Source organism: Microcebus murinus, chromosome 7 (assembly GCF_040939455.1).
Source record: "Microcebus murinus isolate Inina chromosome 7, M.murinus_Inina_mat1.0, whole genome shotgun sequence".
Lineage (NCBI taxonomy): Eukaryota > Metazoa > Chordata > Mammalia > Primates > Cheirogaleidae > Microcebus > Microcebus murinus.
This window is the reverse complement of record NC_134110.1, coordinates 13,628,407-13,646,400: the sequence shown is the minus strand read 5'-3', so window position 1 is coordinate 13,646,400 and position 17,994 is coordinate 13,628,407. Positions and strand designations below refer to the sequence as shown.

The 17,994-nt window shown below is 38.1% G+C and overlaps 1 long non-coding RNA gene across 1 annotated transcript in view; it reads right to left on the bottom strand.

Moving 5' to 3' along the window:
* Positions 1-12,111: 12,111 nt before the first annotated feature.
* LOC105871256 (uncharacterized) overlaps positions 12,112-17,994 on the bottom strand; it is a 93,769-nt gene continuing 87,886 nt past the window's right edge. Inside the window, exon 4 of the long non-coding RNA XR_012920014.1 lies at positions 12,112-14,045. This is a non-coding gene — a long non-coding RNA (uncharacterized LOC105871256). The remainder of the gene's footprint in view (positions 14,046-17,994) is intronic.

Sequence of the window (17,994 nt, the reverse complement as noted above, 5' to 3'; positions counted from 1 at the left end):
TGCTGGTGTGCATGTGATGAGCAAGGAACATTTACACACTGTTGATGGGACTGCAAACTGGCACAACCTGTACAGAAAGTAGTATGGAGATACCTCAAAGAACTAAAAGTAGACCTATCACTTGATCCAGCAGTCCCACTACTGGGTATTTACTGAAAGGGAAAAAAAAAAGACATTTTATAAAAAAGACACTTGTACTCAAATGTTCATAGCAGCACAATTTACAATTGCAAAGATGTGGAAACAACCCAAGTGCCCATCAATACATGAGTGGATTAATAAAACGTGGTAAATGTATACCATGGAGTACTACTCAGCCATAAAAAATGGTAAACTAATACCTTTTGTAACAACTTGGATGGAACTGGAGACCATTCTTCTAAGTGAAGTATCACAAGAATGGAAAAACAAATACCACATATACTCACTACTAAATCAAAACTAATGGATCAACACTTACGTGCACACATGGAAATAAAACTTAATGGAAATCAAGCAGGTGGGAGGGGGGTGGAGGGGATGGATGAAGTCACACCTTATGGGTACAATGCACACTATCTGGGTAATGGACACACTCATGACTTCCACTCAAACTGTACAAAAGCAAATTATGTAATCAAAACATTTGTACTTCCATAATATTCTGAAATTTAAAGAAAAAGAGAAAGGTAATCATGTGAGATGATGAATATGTTAATTGGCTTGACTGTAGTAATCATTTAACTCTGTTTGTGGGTGTATCAGAACATATATTGTACACCATAAATATATAAAATAAAAATAAAATTTTAAAAATGTATCAGTGGTTGCCACAGGCTAGAAGTGGAGAAAATTAATGACCCTGGAGCATAAGAGAACTTTCTGGTGTGATGGAAATGTTCAAAATCATAACTGTGGTGATGAACACATGATGCAGGCATTTGTCAAAACTCATCAAATTTTCTCTTAAAATTGGCAAATTTTATTACATGTAAAGTATACTTCAACAAAGTTGATTATAAAGGCTTCAAAGAGAAAAATTATATAGCTATATATACATATATATATACATACACACACCACACTTATATAGATTGTTTGAATTAAACTTTTGCATCTGTGCAGAATTAAATTTCACTTATCCAAAATAACACAACAGCCATAAAAATAAGTCTTTGATTAAAAAATGTATATATTTGTCTGATTCCTCCCCCTGTAAAGTGTAACACACAATAACTTTGCACACAGATGAATATGATACCTACATATTTTTGGTACACCAATAGCATATGAAATGAGTTACTACAACAATCTACCCCAAAACACTTATTAACTCTAGCTCCAGAGGTAAACTATAATGAAAAAAAAAAAAAATTCCGTTTCTTAGAGGACAAAATGAGGCTATTGTTGATGAAATCCTCTCAGTCCAGATCCAGATATATTTTATCAGACTACTTTACTTAACAATGTTTAAGAAGAGATTTATCTGTTAGATAACTGTCTCCTAGAGAAAAACTCAAAGTCATGATGGCGCCATCATTGTATTGTGACATGCATTTACTATTTTTCTTAAAATACACGGGGCAAGATTCAAGGTTAAGGGTAGAATACCAAAGATTTGCTCCAAGAGCAATTTTAATGGCAAAAGAACCTTGACTTTTGCTTATTATATTACTTCAACTAAAACTGACCTTCAACATACGAAGATTTCATTTTCACAAATAAATGGCTGGACCGATGTCTTTTATTAGACTCACAAACAGTAATCAGCATAAATGCTTTCAAGGCTGCAATCTCCCTTTTAATTCAAACTACAGATAAGAGAACCGAAGTCACCGGAGGCACTCAAAGCTAAAGTAATCTTTGTTTCTTAAGAACACAAAACTATTTACTTAGGGATCACATTCTGCCACTTTCCAACATTATCAACAGTTATCATATTTATCCTGTTAACAGGATGGATTTATTGTTTGTGTATAATAATTTGGGCCCGAGCTGCACTGATGTGTTTTATGGCTTGTAGTCAATGCCGATATATTGCGGGTCTATAACCGCTCCATAAACTGCAGATGCCATCATTGAAATGAATGAGCCCGAGTATCTACTGAGCTGTTTTTAATTATATGTTTATCTTTCCTCATTCCTTTGACTCACATTTTATTTATACCACATGTGGTTACATGTGGTATAGAAGCAATTTTAGGGGGTTTTGGAAAACCCTAAGCAATCATCTTATTTTACTCAGCAAAGCCACATTACTTACATTGACAGCAATTATGTCTCTATATATCATAACATTCGTGCAATTGCTGGTCCCTTCCAACCACACTGTTTCCATCTGAAATTCTCCTAAAGACAGAAAACTTTAAAATGAATCTTATTCATCGGTCTTGAAATTTTTAGTTATTCTCCTAAATTGTGTTTGTAGTCATAACCATGGCATAATACCTAAATCTAATTACTTAATTATTACATGTCATAGTATGCTTTTAAAAAAACCAAATATTTACTGAAAATTTTAAATCATAGAGAATAGTTTCTTATAGATCCAATTTAAACAGCTGTAATAGAATAATAGAGTTTATCTCTCCATATATTACCTTCGCTTGGACTTGAAAGGGTTTTGACAACTAGTATAGACTGAAATTATCCCACTGCTCACTCCTGTGAGCCAGACATGGCCATTTTCCCCAGGCATGGCCTCCAGCTAACACTTTCCAAGCTTATTCCACTGCTGGTTGTGGTGATATGTGACTAACTTTTGACCTTAGGTGCCTTGGCTTGCACTCCAACTGCATATGGGTTGAGAGCCTCACTTGCAGTATCTCCTGATAGATGGGGCTCGAACTCCAAGCCTGGCTTTCCATCACCTCTTCTCTGAAGATCAAGGCTCCACGCATGGACTGCTGTTCTTCCCCCTCACCAGCCAAGTCAGCAATGCCCAGCGTTTTCTTCTGCTCTGACCTCAACCTCCTCTATATTGAAACCTCCCTGCCCACACCTGACTCTGCAATGCCCTTCAGACATTTTTCATTTATGTCTGTGCCCCTGTACTATCTGGTTCAAGTTTCCGGCTTCTCCCAGAATGCCTTGCTCTCCAGCCTACCCAAATTAACACAGTAGTTTTGAAATATCAAACCACCCTGTGTTTTCATGTTTTAATGAGCAGCTAATTTTTGCATATAAATGACTACCTTTTTATTTCTGTGCTTGTTCTGCCACTTAGTATCATGAATAAAATATCGCTTGCATGACTTCACTAAGGAAAGAAGGAATGTTCTCTAGCTCTGTAACTCAGCCTTATCTAACTTGAGAAAATATCTGATATAAAAGAAGTTTGGGACTGTGAATTTTATCATCAGGACTGGGCTCTTGGAAAAATCTAACAGGTTATCTGTTAGGACAGAAGAGATTAGAAAAGAGTATTGAGATGTGCAGAATAATTACCATTACAAACTCATTTGCACATTTGCACTTTGGACAGGTGAAGGGTCAAGGGTTTTATCAAACACTTGTATCCAGTGCATCCAGACACCTGAATGTAGCCAGGCTCACATGCATAATTTAGTCTCCATCAGACTGACTGTCACTTATACTCACAACATTGGCTCACGATCTGTCTACTTCGGATAACTTGCTATAAACCAGATATTCACATGCAGCAAAGCACATGGGGAGGCAGGCTCCTCCCCGGATATATTTCATCCCAAAATGGAAGCCAGTTTATCTTCTGATAAACATTTCTTGATTCTTTGGAGAAGAAATCTCAAAAGGTTTGCTTCAAGCAGGAAAAGCAGCCAGTTGAGTGCATTCATTCTGTTTTGTTTCCTTTTCTAAGGATTCAGTGTATGGCTACACCTAAATTTATCATTCTAGTAAGTGAGTTTTATCATTTAGAGGTATGTGTAGTAGCACATTTCATTGCCAAAAAGCATTTCTGAATGCTAATTTTGAATTTGGAAAAGGTTGCATTGAAGCTTTGGAGTTCACTCATTCATTCATTGAACAGCTACTTATTGCCACAAACAGATATAATGTTATCTTCACGGAGCTAACATTCTGGTTTGAGAGACTGGAGATAAAAGGAAGAATTGCTATATTACAAAATGCCAGGCAACATTAAGTATCATGAAGAAATAAAAAGAGGGAACAGAGACTATGGAGAGTGGGGAACAGGGAGCAGGGGTGGGAGGGGGAGTATTATAGCCAGGACAGTTGGGGACAGCTTCTCCAGGGAGCTGACAGTTGAACAGAGATCTACAGACCTCAGGGTCCCACAGAAGAGTGACCCTGATAAATATCAGGGAGAAGAGTCATCCAGCAAAAAGAAGAGAAGGTCCAAAGTCTCTGAGGCTGGGGGGAAATAGCCTTGGTCTGTTCAAAGAACAGCAAGAGGCCAGAGAGCCTGGAGAAGACTAAGCAAGGGAGGCAGCTTTAATAGCCTCCAGCATGGTAATTTCATATCATGTTAAATATTTTTTTCCATAGCACGCTGACTAAACGCTGCTTTAAATCAAGACTTTCTTTTTTTACTCTGACCCCCACCCTGACTCAGAAGTCACCTTTGTTCGAATTAATTATTTAATCACTTTCATCACACATGACTTCAAGAACTGCCTCCTCGTGTTTAATTCAAGACAGTTGGCTTTCTCTTTGAAGACAGATTAAACACGGAGTGGCAGAAGAGAGAGTTGGTGTCTTAAGTTTAGAGCAGCTTCAGAGAAGAACAGGAAGGGGGTGTTCGTGGTGCTTTACTTTGATTCACAAGAGCTGTCTAGATTCTGGCAGTGAGGGGCTCCAAATTGACCAAAGTGACAATGTTCACTTCACAGAACAGGGAGCATGAGCTAATAACATAATAAATAAATAATCCCGGTGGAAGAGCCACACCTGCACAACTCCTGTCATTATGCAATTGGGGGAGGGGGGTCTGCAGACAGGAGAGCAGGCGGGAGGCAAGCTGGGTTGGAAAGAGGGCAAAACCCCACCACACCAAGCCCCCTGTGCAGGCTGGTGTATGAGCTCCTGCCTGCAACACTTTTTGCTTTAACTGATTTTTTTTTTTTTTATTAGACAGCTGTGATCTTCTCCCTCCAAACCTTTGTCACTGCCATTCGCAGGAGTGTAAGTGATATGATTAGGGAACATGGCATCTCATGTAATCGGTCTTAATCACCATCTGAGGGTTTCAGGAACATGACGCACACGCTTCATCTAGGGCAAGCCCCAGAGCAGGCACTGGGATGACAGAAGCTGGCTGGCATCTCCACCCCATGTTTGCGCATCTCCTGGCTGTGCACCCAGCCTCTCACCCTCTAACTCAAACAGGCCCAGCCTTCACGAAAGGTCCAGCTCTTCTCAATGAGTTATTTTTCTGAGACATCTGTGAGTTTGTAGCTGGCCTCAGTGGCTCACTCCTGTAGTCACAGCTGCTAGGGAGGCTGAGGAGGGAGAATCACTTGAGCCCAGGAGTTTGTGACCAGCCTGCGTGATATAGTTAGACCTGAAAGAAAGAAAGAAAGAAAGAAAGAAAGAAAGAAAGAAAGAAAGAAAGAAAGAAAGAAAGAAAGAAGGAAGGAAGGAAGGAAGGAAGGAAGGAAGGAAGGAAGGAAGGAAGGAAGGAAGGAAGGAAAGAAAGAAAGAAAGAAAGAAAGAAAGAAAGAAAGAAAGAAAGAAAGAAAGAAAGAAAGAAAGAAAGAAGAGAGAGAGAGAGAGAGAGAGAGAGAGAAAGAGAGAAAGAGAGAAAGAGAGAAAGAGAGAGACAGAGAGAGAAGGAGGGAGGAAGGAAGGAAGGAAGGAAGGAAGGAAGGAAGGAAGGAAGGAAGGAAGGAAGGAAGGAAGGAAGGAAGGAGGGAGGGAAGAAGATGAGTGAGTTTGAGAATCTCTTTTTTATTAGATAAAAATTTTGCATTTTGTTTATCAAAATTCTGAGTAAGTGAATTTTCCAGATAAATAAAGAATTTATCTTTTCAGCATTCACATAATTCAACTTTTAATGCAATTATTTAAAAATTTGTTTAAAACAGGTTTTCTTGTTACTTAAAAATTGTATCTTGTATCAGAAACCTCCCTCTTTTTGTTAAAAAAAAAAAAGTATGGTATTATGTAAGGGTACTCGAGATCAAAGGACCCTCTTATGGTATGAAATGTTTCTTACTGTATGAAATGATGTAATGATGTCCTCGGGATTTTTAAAGTTATGGGAATATTCATTCATCACAGAATGACCTATGGGGGAGGGGACCTGTTATGGGACCCTGGCTCTGCCACTCTCTAGCTCTATGATCTTGGGCAAGTTGCTTAACCTCTCTGAATTTCTGTTTCCTCAACTATGAGAATATACTTAATTAAATAAGCCTCTGAGAGTCATCAAGAGTATTTGTGCTTGGCCAGGCACCGTGTCTCACACCTGTAATCCTAGCACTCTGGGAGGCCGAAGCGGGAGGATTGCTCGAGGTCAGGAGTTCGAAACCAGCCTGAGCAAGAGCAAGACCCCATCTCTACTAAAAATAGAAAGAAATTAATTGGCCAACTAAATATATATATATATAAAATATATAAATTAGCCAGGTATGGTGGCACATGCCTGTAGTCCCAGCTACTCGGGAGGCTGAGGCAGTAGGATCACTTGAGCCCAGGAGTTTGAGGTTGCTGTGAGCTAGGCTGATGCCATGGCAACACAGTGAGACTGTGTCTCAAAAAAAAAAAAAAAAAACTGTTATTTTTTGCTATCAAAAAATACCACAAATCTTAGGTATTTGTGCTACCTAAGATTCTTAATTGCCAATAAGAGAAAGGTACTATGGCTAATTTCAGTGGGAAAATAAACATTTGGAACAATATCAGAAAACTCATAGAATTGATGGAAAATATGGAAAACTGTGCAAGGAAAATGAGGAGGAACCAAGAGGCTGGGCAGTAGAGAACACAGGAGAAGCCAGTTGTTCAGTTAGAAGACCTCACTGGGCAATCCGCCATCAGATCTTTTCAATGCCACCACCATGGCACAACTGTGTCATCAACATAAGCAATCTCTAGTTGTCACTCAGCTGTCACAACCCTCCTTACACATTGGAGGGCCACCTCGTTGACAGGGAATGAGGCAAAGGGACTTGCTCCTTTCAGAGTTCTTAGTGGAAAGCAGACCCCCACCTCTCCAAAACCCACACCATGGAAATATCTCTAAAGAAGAGTGAGTTTAAATGCTGAGCAGACAGTACACCTACTACAGAATTAAATGAGGCTATGTGTGTTAACTATCTCTTATAATACCTGGCACATAATAGATATTCAATAAATGTCACTTTTCTATTTCTAAGCCTTTTTCTCGGCTTGCTGATTTTGATTAAGTTCTTCTATGTCTGCCCTTCCTTCTGAAATTGCTATTTGTTGTTTACTGAGCAAGTACACAGGATTACTAAACTGGTTAGAATTGTATGTAAACTACAATATCTGAGTTCTGAGCAAGACAAGCTTTGAATAAAGAACTAAATAATTTTTAGAATATGTTTATACACTATTATGTGATGCAAAATTTACAATCTAGCTTTTAGAGAGTTGAAATGTACTATTAGTAAGTTCTGGATATACAAGGTGTCACTATGGCCAGTTTTTGTTCTTCACTTTTATTCTCTGAAAAACACTGATTGGAGAGGCACAGCTGGGAGGCCTTGCATACGTTTCGCCTCCTTTCTGATCTCAGGCTGGAGTTAGAACTTCCCCTAGAGAACAGCTCTGAGAATGATACAAGACAATATATATGCAAAGCCCCAGCCCAGGAGCCTGGCCCTTGGTAGGTGAATTTTCATCAAGTGCTTCTCTTTTTCCTCACTCTCAGGGTGGGCTGAGCTCATGGTCTTTCCTTTTCTCTGCAGGGATAAATGGAGGGGTTTAAAAAAAAAATCCCCTTGCTCAGACTGTACCCCAACCAATGATATCAGAATCATCTAGGGGTGAAACCCAGACATCAGTATTTTTAATGCCACCAGGCAGTGGCTCTGGGAGGGCAGGCTGGGGAGCACAGCTCCCCACTTTTTCACCCCTTGTCGCAGTTTCTCTGAACACCTGTGTATGGAGGCCTGAGTCCACCATCTCTGGCCCCTCCTTTCTTCACAAAGCCCATTAGGCCTATATTTTTAGCCACATGTAGGCAACCAATATGCCGGCCATGACCTGAAATTCAGTGGCTTCAAATCTAAATTTGCTTCCTCCCCACTTCCACCTGAGGTATCAAGCTTCATCCAACCCTTCCCATCTCTGTGCCTGTCCCCTCCCCTCTTCTGGTTACCAGGGCTCCAAATCCTGGATGTGGCCTTTCTCCCCATCACCTAAGGAGCCACCAAGTTCTCCTTAGTCTTTTCTGTCTTAATTAAACCTCTTGAAAACCATATGTTGCCTCCAGTACATCACGCCTAGACTTCGCCTGCGGCTTTATTTTGCCTCAGCTTGAATCCACATAGGGACTCTGCCTCTGGGTTACTGTTTCTCTAACTTCACTTCCTTTGTAACAACTCCTGCTGTGAATCTGTCATAAGTCCTCTTTCCCATTGGTTAAAGTCCACATTTCCAGTCCTAGCAACTAAGGTCTTCATAATTACCAAAAACACTATCTTACTCAGCCTATGAGTAATCAATATCTATCAATCAATAATGGATGTTGATTAGTAGATACTGGACAATATTACCTAAATTCTTCAATCAGACTTCCTTTGTGGAAAAAAAAAATCATTTCTAGAATTTTTGAATTAGAACTTTTGAAATAGAATTTTTGAAATCATTAACCTGTTCTAAGCATATACTATATGCCAAGTGTATCCACTTTTTTCAACCACTGCCATGTCATTATAGTCCCCATTTTATAGATGAGTAACTGAGACTTCCACTGGTTTGGAAACTAGTTCTCACAATTAGTTAAAGCCAAGACTAGAACTCGGTTCTCTTTGGCTGCAGACCCCAAATCAGAGCCATTAAGCTCCGAGGCCCACTGTGTTTTAGACTAAGAAGGACCTTGAAGATGGTGCTCTGATGTTCTCATTTTTCTGATGAGGAAATAGGTTAACTCAGTATTCTGTGGTCATGCAGATTGGAAGTGCCAGAGCCAGGACAGGAACTGGGGATCCTGCCTCCCATCGTGTTGTATTTACGTAGCACCCAGACCCTTAAACAAACCAGTCCCGCTGCCTCATGTGGCCTTGTGCTATGCTTGCCACCAAAAGCATCCTTGTTTTCCTTCTCCCCCACATTCTACACTTCCTCCGAAGCCATCCTGGAACTTCATTCCTTAAGTGTACTGAGCTCCACAAATTCCTCCTAGTTTTGATCTTTAGTGACCCTGCCTGTGTTGGCCATCTCATTATTTAATCATGTGCCCTCTGGTATTGTTTCCTTTTTATTTCTCATGGAGACCTCTTCTCCCTCATGACATTTTTCATGACTTCTGCAGTCACCATCCGATTGCTCTTGGGGTTCTCCCCAACGTCAGTTATCCCAGTAGCCTGGTGAGAGACAGAATAGGTACTCCAGAAATACATGTTAAGTTGAATTGAATTTCCATTATACAACACTAACATACAGCCCTGATCATCAATAATATATGCTTTAAGCCCCTGTATTTATTTTATTTTATTTTACTCTTTTAGCTCCTCAACAGTCAACTTGATCCTGCTCTTACTTTTGAATTGTATTTACATTTGTTCATTTCTCAGCATAGTCAACAAAGATATAAGGGTAATGTTAAGACTTTACATTCTCAGCTGTGTCAGGTGATAAGAAGGCCAGGGATAGTTGCACAAGTCTGGTTTCTTAAGTCCTCTTCTTAAAATTGCCTTAAAACATTAATATTGTTTTATTTTCAAACAGAAGTACAGTCCATGTTTTTGTATCAATTCCAAGATGGATGGTTTAAAATGCACTTTTCTGAATTGGGTTGACTCAGGTCAAAGCTTAAAAGAAAAATGCTTATATGGATAAGTAGTTAGAGATTAAATCCATAAACAACCCTCCATTTGCTAATGCTCTTTTGTCCTTATTGGTTTTCTGTTTTGCAACAAAATAACTTGAAGTATGTGTTGACATCTAAATATATAAATGCAACTTATAAAATTGAGTTAAGTGAAAAATGTGTTTTAGGGTGACAATTAGTTAACAGAAAATGTAGAATACATAAAGGAAAGGATTCAAACCTACCGGCAAAATTGTATTCCTGTATCCACATTATTCTCCATTAGAAGCTTCACATGCTTCATCTTTCTATTTAGACAACAGCTTGTATTTCCTCCCTGTGTGTGTCTCTAGCTCTCCACAAAGAAGTATTAACTACCTGCCTCAAGCTTGTACTAGGAAATTAACATAAGATATTTTCATTTGACCGTGATCACATGAAGCCCTCTCTAATCTCATTTGGCACATTACCCATCAGATTTATGGAAATTCCCAGTGAACCCTGACCCTGAGGTGTAACAGTTGCATAAACCGTATGTGAGATGCCACTGTGGCGTTCACGAGGTGCACCCTTGACCTTGGCTGCTGGCTGACTCTTAGCCTGGGTCTGCTAGTCACCCTGGCACCCAAAAGGGAATGCCAGATAAAACCAGACTTCCAAACACGTGACACGGGGGCTGATTAGCCAAGAGAGGGGTTAAAAAGGAATTAATAATGAGGCAAATAAAGATAGCCAGAAACTGCAAACAGCAGGGAGCCCATTACCATAGAACTTGAAAATAAAGCAACAATAGAAAGGGTAGTCATCTAATTAAATGATTTTTTTCCCTCTTCAATGATGTCCATGTTATTTAATGTCTTGACTTCTTCAGTCATTTGGAGCATAATTTCAACATAGTGATCAGAAGGAAAGTTGTGAAACTTTTAACAAGCCCATGATCTAGCCATAGTGAATAATATCTCACAGATGAGGAAAAAAAAATTAAAAAGTCATTTGGCAACAAGGTGCACCATAACAAGACTGGCATTTGAAATCATGTTGGTAAGCTTCAAACTAAGGCTTGCTTTTTGAACCTTATCATCTCCCACAGCTATGACGTAGCAGAGAAGAAGTAAGGAAAGGAGAAGTTACAGGAAAAATAATTATGAAGTTCTTTCAAAATGAACAGTATTATCTGAAGGGGGCGCTGCATAGTGTCTGTAGCTATCTGTGGCATCTAATCTACATTGTCAAATATTTTTGACACTGCAAATGTGATTCAGAGCCCCAAATCAGCCCTCTTGGTTTGAATTCCTCTTCTGACACTCATTAGCATGTGTCCTTAGGAATACAGCTTGACCTTGCTATGCCTTGGTTTTTCTCATGTTATAGACTTACCTAACTTCTTAAGGTTTGCAAGAAGATTAAATAATTTATGCTAAGTGCTTAGTACTGGGCCTGGCATATAATTAGTGTTCAATATAGTGTTAGCCTTCTCCCCTTCCTTTTCTTCTGCCTCCTTCTCCTCCTCCTCCTCCTCCTCCTTCTTCTCTATCCTCTTTTAGGCATCATCTCTTCAAAATAAGGACATCATCTGCTGACTCACTTCTAATATGTACCTAGGGAAGTGTGGCCACTACTTTGCATTTTTCCATAATTTTAAAAAATATTTTATCATAGCCAGGCATCGTGGCATGGGCCTATAGTCTTAGCTACTCAGGTGGCTGAGACGGGAGGATCATTCAAGACCAGGAGTTCTGGGCTGTAGTGTGGTGCGCTGTGCTGATAGTGTGTTCTCACTAAGTTCGGCATCAATATGGTGACCTCCAGGGAGAAGGGAACCACCAGGTTGACTAAGGAGAGGGTGAGCTGGCTCAGGTCAGAAACAGAACAGGTCAAAACTCCCATGCTATGTGTAGTGGGATTGTGCCTGTGATAGCCACTGCACTCCAGCCTGGAAAACATAGCAAGACACCCTCTCTAAGGGAAAAAGAATTATCATAGACTTCTAGAACCATTGCTGGTTGGTGTCAGAAGACCAACCTCCTCCCAACAGATGAGGAAACTGCGGCTCAAAACAATTAAATGGCTTAACCCAAGCAGTAACCCAACGAGTTACAACTTTCTAAAGTAATTAAACAAAACAATTATTTCACCCCCACCTAGACATTATACCAGGGATGGGACATCTTTTCATGTTGGAAGGCCAGATTAATTTAGCTGTAATAAAATAAGGGCACAATCAAGAAACTTCAATCAGATATATTTTTAAATGTTCATTATTTTGTAAAAATCTAACTACTATATATTTAATAATTTCAAAAAATGAAAACTGTTCATTTTAAAGTTAACTAAATTTTAATGACTTTGTCGTGTCTGCTTTTTGTTGGGAAGCATTTGAATATTTGATTGTAGCGTGGAGGTATGCAATTTCAGTTGATCCTTTAGATAGGTATCAGTCATTTGCAACCTTAAAGGCTTCTTGATTTTGGTTAGGTAGGAGAATGTAGATTTTTAGTAATAAATGGGTGAAAAGCAAGAAAGCATTTTTCAGGCATGTTGTCAAAGGCATGGGTATTCTACCGCATTTTTCCATATTTCAATTGGATCTTTCTTAGCATCTAACAATGACTTTAAAATGTAATTTACTGAGAACTCATCAATTTCATCTGTAGTTCTTTAAGTGCCTTGGTGATATCAGCTAGGCAAAGCTGAAATGCTAATTTGAGTGTGATGTCGTCATTCTCAAAGTCAGTGGACCTTTTGCTATATTCTCCAATTAAGAGATCTATAACAGCTATGTATTCTTCAAATGATTCACATATATCATCCTGCTCATCAATGACCTTTGCTAACTGAGGAAAATGTTCATCCAAAATTTCCTTTTGAAGAAGAAATGTTTTGAAACAAGACAGCTTTTTTTGAAATGCTTGGATTTTTTTGCCACTTATAATATATAGACTTAGTTTTATGTTGCAAAGAAATATTCGAGTCATTGATTTGACATGATATCACACAGAGATGCTGCATTCCTATAGAAATCTTCTTCCAATAATTCACATTGCAAATATAACTATCTGTTCTCACAGAGATAAAATTTTAGCTGACACCTGTCCCAACACACTTTAGAATGATATGGCAAATTCACACTGCATACCTCATCATTCAACTTTAGCATGTTATGAAACTGATGATGTCCTGTCGCATTTGCAGGAATATGGTTAACAATACTCATAACTTGTTGCAAAGTGTCACTTAAAATAGTAGCTTTAGCACAGAGATTTTACTGACTTGCAAGATACAATGAAAAGAGATGAGAGCATCTGGATCTATTAATATAATAGTTTTCTTTAGCTGTGCTATAAACCCTTCATGTTTTCCTGTCTTGGAAAGTGCACCATCTGTACATACACTCACTAAAATTACCAAATTCAGTCCAACTTCATGACATTTATCTTGAAAGTTGTTGAAGATATCTATTCCCCATGTTCTGTTCACAAGAATGCCCAAAGCCAGTGACTCTTAGTAGCAAAGAAAATCTGTTATGAGCCAAATGAAGTATAAAACCTGCCCCTAGTCAGTAGTATCAGTTGATTCATTCAAAGCGATTAAATAACATATATTTTCCTTTCGAAGTGTGGCATGAAGTTGTTCTGTTAAGTTGATGGATAATTCATGCTGTGGATTAGGTATGGTTCTCCTTGAAAGAGACAGTTGCTTATACTTTGAAATGTTATCAGTGTCTAAACATCCTACAACTTCGAGAATACCTTCTTTCACAATTTTTACATCACTGAATGTCTTCCCTTTTTCCAGAGCAGATAAGCTACTTTATTAGTTGCTTCGGTGGCATTATTTCCAGGTCTATTGCTGCTTGAAAGAATTATCTTTGCTTTTGCTTTTGGTCTTTTCATGTCTGCAATACAACTTTTTGTGCTTCTCCCTCTAATTTCAAATGTTTGTGGTCATTATGAGTGTTATAATGCTAATGAGCATTGAATTTCTTTAATGTTGACATTGCAGTAACACAAAGCAAGCACATTATCCTATCTTTAGCAGAAAGAAGGTAATATTGAAATTCCCAATTCTCATGAAAAAATCTGTTTTCTTCCTCCAGCATTCTCTTGGTCTTCTTTGGCATGATGGGCTGTTAAGCAGACAGAATTAAAAAATACTGTCAACCCGTGCAACCATTCACAAATTTCACTTCAAACAGAAACACAATGCATCATCATCAAAAGCCCATAACAGAGTGATGTACTCAACCTCCATAAACTCTTGCAAACTTGCCTTGTATGGTAGTGGAGCCAGTCAGGTGGGCAAAGCTAGAACTAAATCATAAGTGCAGTAGCAGTCAGTTTATCCTTTATGGCTTACTAATGTTCTAATAGTGCTGATCAATCTGGGAGGATTATTTTTTTGAAACTTATTTTATCCTTTGGCATTTTAAATATGTTCATTTTTAAAATAAAATAAAAGTATAAAAGACAAAAATATATTTTAAAAACTAAAGGATTTGTTCTGTAAAATTTGGATTCCGTCAAAAGATCACACTTAAGGACCATGTGGCCTTAAGGCCTCAGGTTCCTCGCCCTTGCATCATACCAAGCCTGCCTTCACTGACCACTATATATTATTGTTCTGCTATTGTGAGGATCTCCGGAAGTAGATTTTCTAAGCTATCTAAGAAAACAGGTTAAACAGACTTAACTACTGCGCTTATTTCTCTTATTGAACTACCTTGCTTGGATTGTTTTTAATTCATTGATGGCAAGAGGTAACTGTTGAACTCTTGAAACCCAACTGCATATCAGAACCACCTTTCTAAGAACTTTCTCAAAAAATTGTTTATTACCAATCTTATTCCATCTAGATTTCTAGAACACGGGGTGCCTGTGACTGAATCTTTAGAACATTGCCCCTGCTAATTTCAGGTCTTGGACAATCTTTGGGAAATGTTGACGCTGTAAAACATTATCTTTTAAGCATAATACCAGGCAAATGTGTTACAGCCCTACCACGTTAAATATATATATATTTATAAATATATATAAATAATATATAAATATTCTATATTAATAATATATAAATATTATATATACTATATAAATATATAAATAAATAAATATATATATATTTCCCCTACCTATATATATGTGTGTGTATACATATATATTTCCCCTACATATATATGTATATATATATATAGGATGTATATATATACCCTATATATATATTATTTATATATTTCCCCTACCACAGTTCCCAAATTGTAGCCCTGTATAAATTTTATAAAGGGTAGTTTCAAATGGAAAGTGGTAAATTTTATAGAATTCAAATAATTTTTTTGTTATTATTAACTCCCTTATTAATAAATAATCTAAAGATATATTTTCTGTTTTCATGGCACACAAATATATGCATATAAATAGTATTTTTCTACTCATTATTTTTTATTTCCATATTTACACTTCCACAGCCATAACTGCATTGAAACCTGTAATTACCTACCGCAGTCCTGGTCTTATCACCACTTCGATCATGTCTCTATATCGGGATTAATTGTTACCCAATTTTTTTTTTATTTTAAGATAAATTTTAATTTTAGAACAGTTTAGATTTACAGAATTACTGTGAAGAGAGTAGAGAGATTGTTAAGATAGTAGAGAGTTCTCGTATGCTTCACATCTAGTTTCCTCTGTTATTAACATCCAACATTAGCAGGGTACATTTGTCACAATTAATGGACCAATCTGGATATGTTACTATTAACTAAAGTCCATACTTGAGATTTCCTCAGTTTTCCCCTAATGTCCTTTTTCCGTATCAGGATACATATTATGTTTAGCAGTTTTATCTCCTAGAAGCTACCACAACATCTCAGTCTTAGATTGCTTTAAAAGAACTTCTGCTTCTAAAATACCATTGCAAGTCTATGTGGATAGACATGTTATTTATATAATTAATTAAAGTTAACTTCAATTTAAGAACTTCACAGTATTTTTGCAATGAATAAAGATAATTTAAAGTGTCACAAAAACCAAAGTCTTGGAACTGGAAATTATAGATGGGTAAGGTGACAGATGTGGCAATTTCCAAAAACGCACTTCTACAGAGATGTGGAGAGCACAAAAGAATATGTAGATACTTTTCTGATGTCCTGTAACCCTTTGACACACTATGCACCTTTTTTTTCCCCTTTAATCTTACTTCAGCCTCATTTCTACTGAGTCTCCATGTAACTTAGGGAAAACCCCCTTGTGTGTCAGCATAGCAAGAGGGTTTAGAGCTTATTGGCAGCCAAAATGGAAACCCAATCCTACATGAGTAAATTGACCTGTGTGTGTGAGCTGCTTACCCTGCTGAGTGGAATCAGCTCCCCAAGGACACCAAGACCCCCCTCCAGAAGTAATCTCTCAAACCCCCCAGTGAAATCCTGGAGTGAGCTGAATGCATCTTCCCCAGGTTTGTGATTGAAGGATCAGCCCAATATAGTCTTAGAGGCAAAGCTGTCTGCTCTCTACTCTGCCATTGAAATCATTGGTTGGAAAGTAGTTGCACACATCAATGCTAAACAGCACCCACGTAGAAACAAGGGAGTGTCTCTTGGAGGGGTCAAGGGAAATATTAAATGAAGACTTTGTTTTACAGTTTGTGTTAGCCATATGCTATTACTCTTTAACACAGTGAAACAAAGAAACACGGATGGGACACTGTAATGGAGTGTGGATGTGTATCCTGGGAATGCAAGGTTTCCTTTCTGCTATAATTGCATTTACTGGTGCTATTCCATGCAGCATAAATGCGGCTACTAGTATTCATCTAAAAAGTGCCCTAAGGCTTAAACCTTCCCCATGTGGTGAGTAAGGATGGTGGGAATGTGGTTGGGGAATTTAAAACCCACTCAAACATCATTAATTAGAAAATCCCTGATGAAATTAAACCTTTGTATTTTGGTGGGATCATTTCTTGGCATTCTGAGTGATTCTGTTATTTTAATTGCTGAGTACTCAGAGCCATGTTTTTAAATGCACATAATTTCTAAGAAAACTTGCCAAATTGCCAATGCTTTTTCCAAATATCTACAATTAATGGATAAATAAATTGAAAGATTTTAAGGAATTTCATGTCCAAGTGACTTTGGTGTACCTAGCTCCAAGCCCTGAGGCAAGACTTTCAACTGATGAATCCACTGCCATCGCTGTACACCCTTATCAGACAAATGAGTGGACGCGTGCACCATGAGTGCTCACGGATATCACAGGCATTAGCGATCTGAAGGCAGAGCAGAGAAGCGGGCCCTATGCCTAGAAAAGAATAAGAGTGATTTTAGCTAACTTTAATTATATCTTAGCCTCTGTAAACTGCAAACACTACAGGGCGAAAATAGAGACTGGAAGGTGCAATTTTTCCACACAAATGAGAGCAGCAGCAACCCAATACATTCCCCCAATACATTCCATCCTAATTGTACAGGAACTTGGTACCTATGATCCATTTTCAGTCCAAAGCACATTCCCATCAGTGTCTCCATAGTACCCATAGTACATTACAGTTTGAATTATCTTATACAACCTATCACTTAATTTTATCAATACTAGTTATTGGCTATGTAGAGCCAGCCATTGTTGTCTAGTGGTAGCTGTTCATTGAGTGAATAATATGTGGGGGGAAAATGGTGCTAAGCTTTTATCCACCGTATCTCACTTAATACGCACCATAACTCTCTGAGATGGGTCTTATCACTCTCTCACTTTGCAGATGAGTCACCGGAGACTTAAGAGAGCTGACTCACTCTTAGGTCACATATCTAGTAAATGAAAAAGCTGGGAAGTCCAACACAAATCCATATGACTTCCAAGTACAAAATTCCTTTTCTAATAAGCCTCCAGTAAGTGGAAGGCCCATAGCGAGGACTCACTTAGCACCTTCTGACACAGTTTTCTCAGAGCTATGCTCATCATGTTATAGTTTCTTACTGATTTCTTTTAAATTGAATTTTTATTTGATTCTACAAATCTAGATAAATGCATTGTAGAATATTAAAAACTACTCACTTGAATATCATTGAATTGGAGACTACAGGGAAGTTAGTG